The following is a 16,644-nucleotide window of genomic DNA, read 5'->3' as shown; positions in this document are numbered from 1 at the left end:
GCTAGGACAGCCCATCCACAAGCAAATCAAAACCCTTCCCAGATTAGCCCTTTGCTGCTTTGCCTTGGCAGGAAGGAGGTCCTTCCTTGTGGCACCCAGCAACTCTGAGGAGGCCATACTAGAAATACATGTCTTTTAAGGAAGTGTGAACAGTGAACTGTGCATGTGTCTGAGTTGGTGCTAAGTCTTTCTTTTTTTCCTAAAAAACCACAGAAATGCCCTTTTTAAATCTCTAACACAACTTCCTATACTCACTGAGTCTTTTCTTCTAGAGCTGCTACAACCTTCTAACTATTAAGCTTGGAGGCTTTAATCCTGTGCTTATTTACAGCCTAACTACTTCTGAGAGGCCTTAAGCATCTTGCAGATGAAAAGCCAGCACCGGATAAGCCATTGACCACTCTGCCTCAAGTGCCCACCTAAGAGATTTGGCGGAAGGGGCTGGGTTTTCTTGGCTGGAAAGAGCAAGGATCCCAGCCCACAGTGCTCCCCGGAAGATCCTGAGCACCAAACACAGGGCTCGTTATCTGTTCCATGAAACGCATTCTGTGAAAGCCAAAGGAAGGCTCAGAGAAGCACCTAAAGGGACAGTTTGGCCCAGGTGTTCCTAGAAGGCAGCCACCCCAACTCCTCCCTCCGTGGCTGAGCAGGGACCTGGGCAAGCCTCTGGTGCAGTTTATGTCTAACAGAGCAAAGCTCTATTGACACAAACTAGACTCCTGGGAGAAAGACCAAACATGGTTTCCTGAGAAAGAAGTCTCTGAGTGAGGCCCAGGGTTTCCTTGGAGCCTAACACACCCAGTGACTCTGAGCCCTTGTTAGCTACCATCTTCACCACCACACAGTCAAGGAGGTGAGTCTCTGCCTCCTCCAAACAGCAGCCCTTTATCACCTCTGCTGCCCAGACCTCGGCTCAATGTCCACTCCTGGGGCCACCAGAGCTCTGTCCAACCAGGGGCAGGGCCCTGGAGGCACTGCCGGAGGTGCCTTCCTTGCTGCAAACCTCTGGTGCAAAGCAAGGGTGGCCATTTGTGTCTGCCCCTGAGTAGAGGAGGTCACCACCCCCAGGTCCCTGCAGGAAGTCTCCACGTCTTGAGGCAGAGGACACGGAGCACATGAGGGCTGCACAAAAACAATACACAGCCCCAAACTCACCCCAGCTAAAGCCACTAAGGGCCAGACCCAGCTTCCTCAGAAACCTACAGGGGCCTCTCCAAAGGATTATCAACTGCCCATCGTCCTTATGTAGTTTACTCTCCTTGCTGTGCTTGGCAAAGTCTGGGCCAGTCTAACAAATGTGGGGTTCCAGGAAGTGACTCACAGAGAAGCAAATTCCTAAGAAACAACTCTGTTTGGCTAAGTTGACCCCAGAGGCATCTTCCAGGAAGTTCACCTTGATGGGCGTTGTCAATGACCTAACCTCTTATGTTGCGGGATCAGTAACAGGTGATCGTAGGTGGGGCACAAGGGCTGTTCTGAGACAGCCAGAAAGCCCGGGTGTACTGGACAGCACGTCCAGCCGGGGGCCAGGGGCAGGCAACCAGGAAGGGGAGCCAGGGCAAAGGAGCAGGCAAGGGGTCCCAGCCGAGTGTCCCTGGCCATGCATGCTACCCCACACCTCCTCCCCAACCAACTCCCCACTGCCCACTACCCCTTGTATCCAGTCAATTCCTTTCTTTGGAGTTTCTGCTAACATTTTCTCACATGTTGCACTGGTTGTTAAGATAGCTAGGACTATCTTAACAAACTGTGTAATTTAAACAACAGAAACATATTGTCTCACAGTTCTGGAAGCTGGAAGTCCAGAATCAAGGTGTTAGTGGTGTCATGCTCCCTCTGAAGGTGTTAGAGAAGGATCTGTTCTAGGCCTCTCTCCTAGCTTCTGGTATTTTCTTGGCTTGTGACAGCATAACTCCAATATTTACATGGCGTTTTCCCTTGTGTGTCTCTCTGTGTCTTAATTTCCTCTTTCTATAAGGACACAGTCATATTGGATTAGTGCCCACCCCAATGATCTCACCTTAACTTGATCATCTGCAAAGACCCTATTTCCAAATAAGGTCTCGGTCACAGGTCCTGGGGATTAGTATTTCAGTGTAAGAATTTAAGGACACACACACAAAAAAAGAATTTGAGGACAAAGTCTACTCATAAAGCATATCAATCTCAGCTCTACTCTCCTTTTAATAGTTAATATGGGGCTTCCCTGGTGGCGCAGTGGTTAAGAATCCACTTGCCAATGCAGGGGACACGGGTTCGAGCCCTGGTCCGGGGAGATCCCACATGCCGTGGAGCAACTAAGCCCATGCGCCACAACTACTGAAGCCCCCGCACCTAGAGCCCATGCTCCGCAACAAGAGAAGCCACCACAATGAGAAGCCCACGCACCGCAACGAAGAGTAGCCCCCGCTCGCCGCAACTAGAGAAAGCCCACGAGAAGCAACAAAGACCCAATTCAGCCAAAAAATAACTAAATTAAGTAAATAACTTTTTAAAAAGATCGTTAATATGCATATGGTAAAAATTTCAAACAGTACAAAGAAATGAATCTCCCTCCCATTCCTGTTCCCCAATCACCCTCTCTAAAAGTAATCACTGCTGCTAGTGTCTTGAATCTCTTTCCAAGGATAGTCTCTGCATGTAAAAACAGACAGATAGATACACAGACAGACAGACAGATAATAGATAGGTAGGTAGATAGATAGATAGGTAGATAGATAGATAGATAGATGATAGATAGATAGATAGAAAGAAGCAGAGATATCGCCTCCACTTTTTTTGGTTTTGTTTTTGTTTTTGCTCCTTTGGCCTTTAAGCAGTCAAATAAAAACCTTTCCATAAATAAATACTGAAGCTATACATTACAATGTAATGTAAAAAAATCAAGGAATAAAAAGCCAAGTCTTGGCAAACAGAGATAACTTCCATTGTTTTTGAAGTAAATGTAGGCTGAGACTTTCTATCCACAAGGTAAAATCAATGACTAAGGCAAATCATGGAAAAGGAAAAGGGAAATTTCTGACAGCAAGAAGGGACAAAATGAAGGTTTCCTACGCCTTTCCAGTGAGAAAGCAGGTTGGATACAGGAAGCCCCTTGGAGGCATCCCAGAGGTGACCCTACTGCCCCTAATCCAAAGATGTCCTGGGACCTCTGCTCTGGGCTCAGGCTGACTCAGGCAGATCCCAAGGAGAAATCCAGGCAGAAGTCTACAGTTGAAGATTTCACACAATCCTACAAAGATTCAGGTTCATTTCTCCAAGATCTCAGATGAGCCTCCCCTTCCAAACACCCAGATGGTTTGGTTTTCCCAGAAACCTCCTAAGCCATTTTTTTTCCAAAACACAGATTATAACTCATTATCCATCACATCATCATGGACATAAGTCTTAGCAGGCCTCACGCACCGCTCTGCAGCTTGTTCATCTCTTTTCCTCCGGGCATCAGTCCACACGGTACATCCAGGGCTGCCCCATGCTTCCTAACAGCTGCACATAAACCAGGACAAGCACGTGCACTAGCCCCCTTGGAGGGGCCGCTTCTGTAATGACAGCTCTGCTAGTGTGAAGCACTGCCTACATTTCCCCCCCCCCCCCCAGGTGACTCCGACATGCAGGCGGGGCTGGGAGCGATTGATTGAATTCAGTCAGGGTCAGAGCTCTAAGAACCTCAAGAGATGAATACCGACCACGTTCAACTCTTTCAAATATGAAATGTCTTCCGAGAGCTGCAGTGAGTTACTGGCTCAGTCCTCCGACCCTGACTGACAGTTCTCCGCACCATAGTTTTCAGAGTCTGACTCATATCCTCACAAGGAAGGATGTGGGCTACAAGGGTGTTGGTGGATGGGGCCAGCATGCTCCTGAAACGGTACTGTTTCTACGGTTTTTCCACAAACATAAGCCGTTCTGCGGACTCAACTAACTAGAACCCTCCATTTAAAACATTATTTCAGAAGAAATCCACATTCTGTCTTCTTCAGTCCGGCTTTGGGAATGCACCAGAAAGCTCCAAGAATTCCTCTCTAAAGCCTTCTATATGGTTGCCACCTTGCCAAGCTACTGTGCTGCCATAGCAACAACCAATTCTCTTAAAGGAAAACTGCTGGGTAACAGACACCTTCACACAGGTCCTTGTCACTCACTGTCAATCTGTTAACAGCACCTGAGGGCAAAGCAAGATGCATTAGAGAAGAGAGGATGAGAGGTGGAGGTGGTGGAATATTAGAGCTCTGAGCGCCTGGAGGGGACAACAAAGGGATAAGCAGGATTTACAATAATAGTAGTAGCAATAATGATAATAACAGCAGCAGCAAGCCCTCCCCCACCCTGCAGTCAGCCGTCCTCCGGGAGGTGGAACTGCATTCGGGAAGGAAGATGGGGCCCCTGCCCTGAGGCATGGCTGTTGGCAGGGGGACAGGACAAAAGGGCCTGTGATGGCCACAGGTCACAGAGGGCAGTAAAGGATAAACACGAACACTCAGTGGGAGCTCAGGCCCAGGTGAAGACCCCAGAGAGAAACCATCACAGTCACTTCCTCACCCCAGAACTATAGTTTGGCCCTCCACATCAAAAAAAAAAAAAAAAAAAAGGTGACGCCAAGAGCCTCCAAGACCTTAGAGCAAACCAGGCTACTTCCCTTGAAACCTGTAAAGATTTCTGTCCTCAACCATGCAAAATAGCAGCTTTGCCTAAAGCTCTTCCACCAGCCATTCTTGCTATCTTCAGGGTGTCCCCCTTGGGCTCATAGGAAGACTTCTGACCTGTTGGGAAAAACTCATTTATCTCTTGAGGCCACCAGGGGAGGGTCCCAGCAGAATCCAGGGCATCCTAGCTGGGGATACAGTAGATAGGCCTGTGTCTACAGCAGAGGGCGAGCAGAGCCCAGTGGAAGCCTCTGCAAGGAGATGGGCTCAGAGTGCTTCTGAATGGGTCCTGCAAAACCTTTGTTGTTCTCCAAGCCTCACCTAGAAAATGCATTGTATTTGGAAGGACTCAGGGCCACAGAAGCCACCAGTGGGGGACTTGCCTCCTTGGAGAGGTTCCCAGTGGTCTCCAGAGTGTGCCAAGCTCTACTTTTTGAACATCTGTTACCCCAAGTCAGGTGCTCTGCTCTATTGTGAGACATTTTTAACTATTAGAAAGTCCTTCCTTCTTTTTGAGCTCCCTGTCTCGCCATGACTGCCATGTACTCATTTTTGTATGTATCAATACAGTGTGTGTTTCCACACATGCATAATTTGTTAGCAGCCATCAAAAGAGAAAATGTACATGTCCCACTTCTAGGAATCACTCCTATAGAAATACAAGCACAAGTGTGTAATAAATATGCTAGTGTCGCCAGTGAATTTAAGGTTCTTTCTTCATCGTGAAAGAATTTGAAGACGAAGTGATGGATAAGAATCAGATTTATTTAGAGAAAAATACACTCCACAGACAAAGTGTGCACTATCTCAGAAGGCGAGAGGCCTTGGGATAAACACACCCCCAAAGACGGAGTGTGGGTCATGGAAAGGCAAGAAGCAAGAGGCCTCGAAATATGGGGTGGTTAGTTTTTATGGGCTGGGTAATTTCATAGGCTAATGAGTGGGAGGATTATTCCAACTATTTGGGGGAAGGGGCGGGGATTTCCAGGAATTGGGCCATGGCCCACTTTTTAGCCTTTTATGCTGGGCCTCAAAACTGTCATGGCGCCTGTGGGTGTGTCATTTAGCATATGCTAATGTATTACAATGAGCATATAATGAGGCTCAAGGTCCACTGGAAGTCAAATCTTCCGCCATCTTGGACCCAGTTGGTTCTTACTAGTTTTCATCATGTCCTATAGCTATGTCATTCTTTTAAAGGTTGTGCCCTGCCCCTTTCCCTCCTGTTTCATTAGGGCACAAGGATGTTCCCTGGGGAACTGTAACAGAGCTCTCCCTGACACTGGGACAGTTCAATCAAAATTGGAATGACCCAAGAGGAAGAAGATATGGAGATATATGTATATGTATAGCTGATTCACTTTGTTATAAAGCAGAAACTAACACCCCACTGTAAAGCAATTATACTCCAATAAAGATGTGAAAAAAAAAAATTTTTGAATGACCCTTCTTCTTCGTAAGAACACCAAATGGCGTATGACGCCGGTGCTGCGGGAGGGCCCAGAGGCCCCTGGGGGCCCTGGAATGGGAGGCCCCGGTGACTTCCACGGAAGCTTTGGCAGCGGCGTCCGGGGTCAGGGTCACAGCCAGGGTCGGGGCCGCAGAGCACGTGGAGGCGAGGCTGAGGACGAGGAGTGGCTCCCCGTCTCCAAGCTGGGCCGCCTGGTCAAGGACCTGAAGATCAAGTCCCTGGAGGAGAGCTATCTCTTCCCTCTGCCCATCAAGGAATCTGCGATCACTGACTTTTTCCTAGGAACATCCCTCAAGCAGGAGGTTTTCAAGATTATGCCTGTGCAAAAGCAGACCCGTGCTGGCCAGCAGACCAGGTTCAAGGCATTTGTCGCCATTGGGGATTACAACGGCCATGTCGGTTTGGGTGTCAAGTGCTCTAAGCAGATAGCCACTGCCATCCATGGGGCCCCCATCTGGCCAAGCTCTCCATCATGGCCATGCGGCGAGGCTACTGGGGGATAAGATCAGCAAGCCCCATACTGTAACTTGCAAGGTGACTGGCCGCTGTGGCTCTGTGCTAATGTGCCTTATCCCTGGCCCCAGGGGTACTGGCATCTTCTCAGCCCCTGTGCCCAAGATGCTACTGATGATGGCTGGAATTGACGACTGCTACACCTCTGCCAGGGGCTGCACTACCACCCTGGGCAACTTTGCCAAGGCCACTTTTGATGCCATTTCCAAGACCTACAGTTATCTCACTCCTGATCTCTGGAAAGAGACAGCGTTCACCAAGTCTCCGTATCAGGAATTCACTGACGATGTTGTAAAGACCCACACCAGAGTTTCCGTGCAGAGGACCCAGGCTCCAGCTGTAGCCACCACATAGTTTTATATGAGAAAAATAAAGTGAATGAAGCCGTTAAAAAAAAATTGGAATGACCACATAGAGAGGATTCTTGCCCCCAACAGGGCGGGAGATTGGATGTGATGACCTGAGATGGTCATCTACTTATAAGTCCTTGAGTTGCTCCATCTCAGGAAGCGAGGGAAGCAGACGCCCTCGTCTCACTTTCTGTCCTCTCTGCCTCCCTTGTTTCTCCCCCCTCAGCACAGGCCATGAGGCTCCATGGAGCCTTCCATGTCTGTTAATTAATGGCCCTCACCCAGATCACTGTGTCAGGTCAGTTTCCACCACTGGGGGAAAAAATCCACGAAACCATCCTCTTATTTCAGACTTTTTTCTCCTGCTAGGTGTTCCAGAAGTGCCAAATCACTGTGCTCCCTCCTCCCCCAACCCTCTACCCAAACCACAGCCCCTGAAGAGACAGCCCTACATAGGATGTGATTCTGCCTGTCCCCTCCCTCCCCAGGCCATGCCAGTTACACCTGGGTGGACATCTGACTCAATGGTATAGCACTGGCTGAGCCATGAGATTTACACCCAAAGAGTACATCTACCCCACAGAATAGACTCAAAAAATCATCCACAAGAAGAAAATACTCATCTCCAGGCCGAAAAGCAATTGTTCTGTTTCAAGTCTCTTAATCTGCATTAGTTGAGATTGTATGAGGGGTAAGAGACAGCAAGAAAGGAAGAACTAGTGGAAATTATTGCAGTTATGATAAAGCTCCAATTAGCATGAAGTTTCTAACAGTGCAAAGACTTAAAGGGACTTACTTTTCCCCTTCGAAAACACAGCTAGATAGACAGATTTCTGCTTTCACTTTAGTGTTTGTCTTTTATTATACTGTCTTTTAGAAAAAAAATTATCAGTCCACCCAAAACCATGTCTTGTCAGCTGAATACTCTTCCCCTTCCCTCCAATGACACATACTCACCCCATCTGCACTGTCTTCTGAAAAGTTGTGTTCCCTGGAAGAAGTAACAAGCTTATTACCTGACAGTTTAATTCAGTGTTCAAATGCCACCCTTCCTTCCCCGCTCTCCCCGCCATGTCTCCCTTTCCACTCCCCCCTTGCTTCCCCACATCCCCTCTTCTCTCTCCCTTTCTTTCTGGGCTTGTGGAAAGAATCCATTAAGCTCCCTGTCCAACACGTGCAGCAGACTTCTTTCTCTTTCCTGAGACTTCTTCAGCTGTGGGGAGACCCAGGTCCCAGTTGGGGCATTGTTGTGGGAGCCCACAGGCTGAAGGGGGGGTGAGGGGGCTGGGGTCCGGCAGATGCCTTTTTTGTCGAAGATAAAGGCCCCCCCCCGCCCCCGCATCGAGCCTCTCCACTTTCCAGCACTTTCATCGCCCTCCGATCAAAGGGCTGCTCTGAATATGAAAGGCACCACCGTTATGCGGCTCCCGTCAGCCCCGCCTCACCACCCCTCAGCCGCCCAGCTCTCAAACAAAGCCCCTGGCATCTGTTCAGGCGCAGCCCTCACCTTCTGGGGCGTTGGGTGGTTGCGTTTTCTTTTTTTCTTAGTTCAGTTTTGAGAGCCATTCGGTCCCTTGAAGTATAGTTGGGGAGCAGAGGGGAAGATCTCTCGCATCCTCAGAACATTCCGCCCGCATAATTTTTCAAGACACCTTGAGGATTTCTGGTCCTTGCCTCTCCCACCTCACCTGGGTATCCAGGCAGTCAGGACGTCCCCCTCAAGCTCATTTATTTCCCCCTTTCCCAGCCACTCTTAAAAATCGCTTCTCCGGGCTTCCCTGCTGGCGCAGTGGTTAAGAATCTGCCTGCCACTGCAGAGGACACGGGTTCGAGCCCCGGTCTGGGAAGATCCCACATGCCACGGAGCAACTAAGCCCGTGAGCCACAAGTACTGAGCCTGCGCGTCTGGAGCCTGTGCTCCACAACAAGAGAGGCCGCGATAGTGAGAGGCCCGCGCACCGCGATGAAGAGTGGCCCTTGCTCTCCGCAACTGGAGAAAGCCCTGGCACAGAAGCGAAGACCCAACACAGCCAAAAATAAATAAATAAGTTAATTTAAAAAAAAAAAAAAAATTTCCTATTTAAAAAAAAAAAAAAAAAGAAAATCGCTTCTCCTTCTTCACCTGAAAGGGGACTATGCCCTTGGAAGAGTCTAGACCGACCCCTCATGGCAAGACGACGGAGAAGGTCCTGCTCCTTTTCTGTCATATAAGACGGTGCCAGACTTGGGAACTAAAGCTTCCACACACTTCTATGGACACGAGGTCTGCTTTTCAGGGGCAGAAAGGTGTTTCTCAAAACTTGGACCTGAGTTCTTCTCAGACAAAGGATTCAAGCATAAGGACCAGAGAAACTGACTTTCAGGGATGTTCCGACCTGAAGAAGTGTCGTTTTGTAAATGATGACAATTCCTGAATACCAGGAGAGGACAGCGAGGGAACCTGGAAGAACGCACCAGGCAGACTGGGCCTCTTCTTCTGTAATCCCTGCCACCTCCTTCCTGCACACCCTCCAAGCCCTCTCCTCCCCTTGGTCAGGTTCCCCGACCACCCTCCCCTCCCACCCAGCCCACATCCTGCCCTGACTTCATGGCTGACTGAGCACATCCGTCTCCTGTTATGGTTGTGGACTGAACTGTGCCCCGCCCCCCGACCCCCAATTCACAGGCTGAAGCTCTAACCCTCACTATGACTGTATTTGGAGATGGTAATTAAGGTTAAATGAGGTCATTTGGGTGGGGCCCTGATCCAATAGGACTGGTGAGGTCTCTCTCTCTGTGCAGAGAAAAGGCCATGTGAGGACACAGCAAGAAGGCAGCCATCTGCAAACTGAGGAGAGAGGCCTCATCAGAAACCAACCCAGCCAGCACTCTGATTTTGTATTGTGAGCCTCCAGAACTGTGAGGAAATCAATTTCTGTTGTTTAAGCCACACAGTCTGTAGTAGCCTGTGATGGCAGCCCAAGCAAACTAGCACACCTCCTTCTCCCAAATCCCACACCATGCTGGGGTAATGATAAGAATTAACACCAATCTCTCCATCTCCAAGGCCCAGTGAAAGTTACAACCTCTGCTAAGCGCTTCAGGACTGTCTCAATCCCTTCCTAGAAATTTCCGTTCTTTTCATTTCTACTGCCCTGAAAGGTAATTTTTCCTTTAAATTGTTTAAAGGAAAACAAGATAGACAAGACCGACAAGACAGACAAGCCTCAGGAGCAATAAGCTATGAAGAATGATATGAAGAACGAAATGAAAAGCACAATAAAGCTAACTTCACACACTTAACCACATCTGGACCGGCTACTGGGCCTAATTAGGCATAAGTGGTAAGCAGCTCACAAAATGGCTACACACTGTATTTGCTTCTGCCATAAAGAATGTCGCTGGCCATCTGGCTCTACAAGGATTGAGTCACTTGCCACTGCAGCCACTGACCTTCAACACATCCTGAAAGGAGTTCCAGGTGGAGACCAGAAATGAGGTACCCTGTGCTCTGGGAAAACTGGCAGAACAGGCCTTCAGACAGATATTTTTAGGAGAAATGTTTTATGAACCTGGATTCTAGCATCTTCCCATACTTAGAAAAGCACTAAAATCGTTAACAGAGACATCTGTTCCTTGTGACTAGCATCAACCTTCTTACCAAATGTGTGCCTGGTTGCACGTACCCCCTTCGTCAAATCACATATAGACTGACTGCCCCACTGACCTCTTGGAAGCAGTTCCTCAGAGTTATCTGAGAGGCTGCCTCCTGGGCTATAGTCCCCAGTAAGTCCCCAAATAAAACTGAAACTCACATCTCTCACAAGTGTTTTTATTTCACTCAACAGCTTTAACCACCACAAAGGGACCCAGAGCAGACTTCTCTCCTTCACCTGAACTCTATAAGGATCCAGAGCCTTGGAGCCTTGGTACCGGCAGGGTCCTTTGTGCCCATCCACCTCCTCAGCAGGTCCAAACGAATTTAAGTAAGCCTCTCCTGGTTCTTGGATCTCCTGATAATTGGTTGATGATCCTGAGTTCTATTTGGTGATATATAACAGGTACCTAGCCCACCAGTTGAAAGACACTGGGAAAAAAGGTGCCCCCCCACCAGCTGAAAGACACTGGGGGAGCCCAGTTGAAAGACACTGGGATTTGCTCAGTTGAAAGACACAGAGCAGTCTGGTCTGGGTGACTAGGTGGGCAGGCCTAAAGTCTTTCCTAAACAAGGGGCATCAGAAATCCAGCCTCCAGCTAACACTCCAGCCAGGTTCATGTACTTAACGATACTTACAAGTTAGTTACTTAATTGGGTATTAAAGGAAATATCACCATGAAAATGGCCCAAATGGGGCTCTTTTCTTGCATACGCAGTTAAGTTAGAGGAAGCTAGCTTGATAAAACATCTGTTCAGAATTCTGACCCTAAGGGAACAAGTCCTTCTAGGAAAAATTTGTATTTCTTTCCCTGTGCACAGGAATTCTTATCTTATCAGACCATCTCCAATTCCTGAGACTGAGAAAAGGAAAAAATGCTGTGTGTCACAGCAGTAGCCAAGTTTCTTTGCCAATTGAATTGTAATCAGGTGTTTAAACCATGCCTTTCAAAGAATTTTCTCATTTATAGACAGTTATTGTTTTACTTTGGTGCTTTTGCAAAAAATCCTTCATCTTCAAGAAGATTCATAGAAAGAACTTTTTGACAAGAACAGATTTCTGATATTTGGATCATACCACTGAACTGGGTAAGAAATTAAAGAATCCTAATGGAAAGCCTGACAGCTTCATAAAACTGTTAGCAAAAAAGATTAGTTACATAGGAATGAGTGAACTGGTGAATATCGTCATAATTTTTATAGTTTTCGTCTGAAGTATTACTGACTTTTAATGTGTGTTTTCCAGATATAAGGAAACCTTTCCCCTCAAGCTAATTATGACTCACAGCCACATGGTAAATTATACCTTTGTAAGCAGAATTGAAACATTTATCTTTTCTCTCTACCTGATCCCTCCAGAAACTGGGAAACTTATGTTCCCAGCAGCCTTATCAGATGAATAAGAAAGGTCACCTCCTGACAGGTGCAGGAATCTCAAGATATTCTGGGGACCTCAGGAACACAGGAATTCACCCAAATCTATAGATATCACAGGCAGAATCTGTGCCAAGCCCTTGGTGTGGCTTTCCTTGTCTTGGGAGGCCTTTTAAAAACTCGATCTGAGGGCTTCCCTGGTGGCGCAGTGGTTGAGAATCTGCCTGCTAATGCAGGGGACGCGGGTTCGAGCCCTGGGCTGGGAAGATCCCACATGCCGCGGAGCAACTGGGCCCGTGAGCCACAACTGTTGAGCCTGCGCGTCTGGAGCCTGTGCCCCCACAACGGGAGGGGCCGCGATAGTGAGAGGCCCGCGCACCGCGATGAAGAGTGGCCCCCGCTTGCCGCAACTAGAGAAAGCCCTCGCACGAAACGAAGACCCAACACAGCTAAAAATAAATAAATAAAGTAGCTATTAATTTTTTTAAAAAAAATTTATTAAAAAAAAAAAAAAAAAAACTCGATCTGAGGTTCCTTATGAAAAGCTCCAGCCCAGCCAATTTAAAAGAGCCTATGTGACCCATTAACCAGACTTATTTTGCAAACAAATTAGTCTTAATTTGGCTGTATGTGGTAGAAATTAGGGTAATTTTAGAGAAAAAAGGATTATGTTTCAGTGAATGTTAAATGCTAGTTTTGTTCACTGAGGTCTGTATTTACTGCCTATACTCACTTCCCAGAGCGTTCCTTGTGGTTATATTACATTACTGTAAAGTTTAAATGAATTATTAAAAGGATATTCTAAGTTTGTTTCTGAAGCTTATGTCAGTATTCTATCTTTGGATGAAGACCAGGTGCCCCATGAGCTGCAACCAGGAGATTATGCAATACAGGAAAAGGCATCATTTTAAGAACTATCTCCAACCTAGATGGAAGGACCCTTATCGGGTACTATTAACTAGCTCATGCGAAGTGACTGAAGGGAATTGACTCTTGGATTCATATTTCCCACTTAGAAAGGGCCCCTGCACTGGACTGGTCTATTGAGAGGACTGCTGACCTCAAAATCACCTTAAAACAATGTTCAAACAGAGGAGAAAACTATACCCACAGCAGGACAAGAAGACAACATCAGAAGTAGACAGCTATCTCGAGATGCCAGACCTGACCCACATGATTATTTACAGTGTTTTCTTAATTTCTTGGACTTTTGCATAAATCAGTGTTTTTCTATCAGGGTCACAAATCCCAGGCAGATTTTAAAAATTAATACAAGTGTTGGGTTTATGGTCAATTACCTACATCCAGTACTTCTGGGTTACCTTGGTGGACTTTTCTTCTCCAAGGCTCTAACTGGATGGCCCTTAGGAAATTTATTCTAGAAGAAAGAGGCTGCAGGTCTGTTTGGGCCATTATTGACATTACTCGATGGGAATCATACTTGTTCTGACCATGACCATAAATATGAATTTTCTTTAAAAGTTACTCAAGCTCAATCAGAGCAACGAGCTAAATTTCAGTCAAAGAATATAACCTCCTTCAGTTATGGGATGGATTTATATGGCTAACACCAGGCTGTGATCATTTAAGTCTAAAAGCCCCCTTATGTTGGGAACAATTAAACCATACCAAGGCTAATCAAACTAATAACACTAGGAAATTGGGCTGGTGCTGGTATGGAACAGATTGGGCAGGCAACTGGGAATATAGCACCTAATGGAAATTCTTGGCTTAAATTCTTACTTTTGGCCCTATTAATGCTACTAGCTATATTACTTATATTCTACCTATTTTACAAGATCGTTGTTTCTTGCATTACAAAATGTGTTACTGAGCCTCCAATAAAAGTGATGACTAGGAAACTTGAAACAATTGACCCAATATATAGTTCTATATGAGATCAATGATTATAATAGTGTAACTCTAGATATGGGAGGAAGCAACGAGAAGGAATCTTTCCTGGACCATAACAGACTAGTAAGACAGGTGGTCCAGAGACTTTTGGCTACTGTTAACAGGGCCTAGTCCAGTAATAGCACATTGAGTGGCCTACCAACAAAGTCCCGGCCTGACCTAGGAATGAGCATTCCTAGCACTGTGGTACAAAATAGTCAGGAAATGCCTTCCAAACCTAGGTTAAATTTATGATCATGAGGGGGCACTGCCAACTAAACAATGTCACTAGCCATCTGGCTCTACAAGGATTGAGTCATTAGCCACTGCAATTGTTGACCTTTAACATAGCCTGACCTCAAGGAAGAGATCAGGAATGAGGCACTCTGTGCTCTGGGAAAACTGGCAGAACAGGCCTTCAGACAGATATTTTTTAGGAGAAAATTTTTGCAAACCTGGATTCTTGCATCCTCCCATTGTTAGAAAAGCACTAAAATCATTAACAGAGACCTTGTGACTAGCAGCAGCCTTCTTACCAAAATGTGTGTTTGGTCGAATGTACCCCCATCATCAAAATCACATATATACTGACTGCTCCCCGTTCCTCTTGGGAGCAGTTCCTCAGAGCTATCAGAGAGGCTGCCTCCCAAGCTATAGTTCTCAGGAAGTCCCCACATAAAACTGAAACTCACAGCCCTCACGCTGTGTGTGTTTATTCCAGCCAATACTTCTAGAGTCCAACCTGCCTCTGGCCTTTCTCTTATTTTGCATTTTCTCCAATATCAGCAATCATGGTAGGTTCTCCTTTACACAGCAACCTAGATGACGCTCACGATCAAGTCCACACAGAGAACAACTCTACATGGCAGCTATCCCCCTCCCCAGCTGTCTCACTCCCCAGACCCCAGGTGTCTCACTCCTGATGGCCCAGGGTCCAGGGCTAACACAACTGAAGCTCTCAGCCAGGAGGCTAACTACCTCTGACACCCATGCAGAAGTGACCTGTGTCTCGGCCCCATCCAGCCCACACTCAGCTGTCAGGTGAATGTCCTGCAACTCTGCTCATATTTATACTCTCACTTCCCCTGGAAAACACCAGTGTTGCCCCCCTGCCCTCAGAGCATGCAGTGATTTCCCTACCTCACACTCGTTCTCCAGCCTCATCACACCTCACCCCTGCACAGCCCAGCCCACCACCATTCGGCCAGCACAGCATGCTTTTGGCCAGGTTCGCCTGCACTGCTGGCCCACCTGAAATATCTCCCTCTGTTTCCTCTGCCTGTGTAAATCCTAGCTTTTCCTTGAAAATCAGCTCAAATGCTAATATGCTTATTAAAGTAAGCTGGATAACAATTAGAAAGTAATACTGTTATACCTTTCTCCCATCAATCACATTCTTTGGCAGTCATGTCACCACAGTGGCTGCAGAAGGTGGGCCTCCTCCAGCAGAGGCCACGTCGAGAGCCCACCCCACCTGCAGTGGGTCACTTCAACTGCCAGCAGCAGGGGGCCTGGAAGCACCTTCATTTTCAGGCTCTTCAGTCTACATGGTGCTCTCAAGGTTCAGGGCTGGTTTGGAGAGAAGCTATAAAACTGCACCACAGAACTGGAAACCACTCCTAGAAAGGAAGGGAAGGCCTCCCTAGGGCACCCCACAGCCTATGAGCACACACCTCACGGCCCCCATGAGGTGTGTCTAACGTGCACTGCTGCTGGCCCTGGAGCCGCCCACCAGGAAGCTGGGAGAGGCACCCTGCCATTACTGTGCAACCAGCCTCCCTGCCCTGGTGGCAGGAAAGAAGTTACTCTGGGAGGATTAACAGGGGAAGAAGTCAGGGAAAAGACAGAAACAAATCAGCAGAGTCAATGCTGTGGTTTTGGTTGTTTAAGACAGCATGGCCAGACAGAGTGATGAGAAAACAACGATCTTCAGAAAGTACCTTCCAATTAGGAAATATCACCTGTGCAAGGCACTGTGCTAGACTCTTTTAAAAAAAAGAAAAAAGTTAAATCAACATCCTTGCTCTCTAGGAGTTTCCATGCTAGTTTGAGAGCTGAAATAAACAAACACATGGAAAGTTAGACACCAATCTAAGAATTAAATAAACATAAAGAGCCACTACAAGGCAGAAAAAGAACAGCTGCCCAGTGGGGATATGGCAACAGATGCTTTTAATTGGGGAGAAAAAGGAGTCTTTGGCAACCTGAGGTAACTCCCAGAGCCAATACAAGGAAGGGGACCAGAATGGTGACCAAGAATAGAGACCAATGGTTCTCAAACTTGAGTGTGCATCAAATCACCTGGAAGGCTGGTTAGACCAAACATTGCCAAGTCCCACCCCACAGTCTCTAATTCAGCAAGTCTGGAGTGTGGCCCAAAATTGTGCATTCCTAACAATTCCAAGGTGGTGCTGATGCAGCCGGTGCAGCACACACTTTGAGAACATTCTGCATCAGAAGTAGGAAATGGGTGCCCTAATGACCGATCCAGCTCACAGCTAAATCTTATTAGTACTACACAAGGGATTCACTTTTTTTTAGGTACTTACCAACATTTAAAAACCAGGGCATTTCCCAGAAAAACCCAGACTTCTGACTTCTCTTTTAAAACAAAAATAGAAAAGTCTGGAAATTGGATGAAGGTGGTCAAAAAGAACAAACTTCCAGTTATAAGATAAATAAGTACTTAGAGATGTAACAGGCAACATGATGACTGCAGTGCACATTTCTGTGTGCTATGGATGAAAGTTTGTAAGAGAGTCAATC

General features: G+C 47.0%; 1 protein-coding gene and 1 pseudogene across 12 annotated transcripts in view; one reads left to right on the top strand and one right to left on the bottom strand.

The window, feature by feature from the left end:
* The window catches only part of TRABD2A (TraB domain containing 2A), a 78,244-nt gene that overhangs the window by 19,866 nt on the left and 41,734 nt on the right, over positions 1 to 16,644 (bottom strand). The gene's annotated exons all lie outside the window — the stretch shown is intronic.
* Positions 6,113 to 6,981, top strand: LOC103011043 (40S ribosomal protein S2-like; annotated as a pseudogene).

The sequence above is a fragment of the Balaenoptera acutorostrata genome, chromosome 12, assembly GCF_949987535.1.
Source record: "Balaenoptera acutorostrata chromosome 12, mBalAcu1.1, whole genome shotgun sequence".
Lineage (NCBI taxonomy): Eukaryota > Metazoa > Chordata > Mammalia > Artiodactyla > Balaenopteridae > Balaenoptera > Balaenoptera acutorostrata.
Note: the sequence above shows the minus strand (reverse complement) of the source record. Positions and strands in the feature narration are given on the sequence as shown.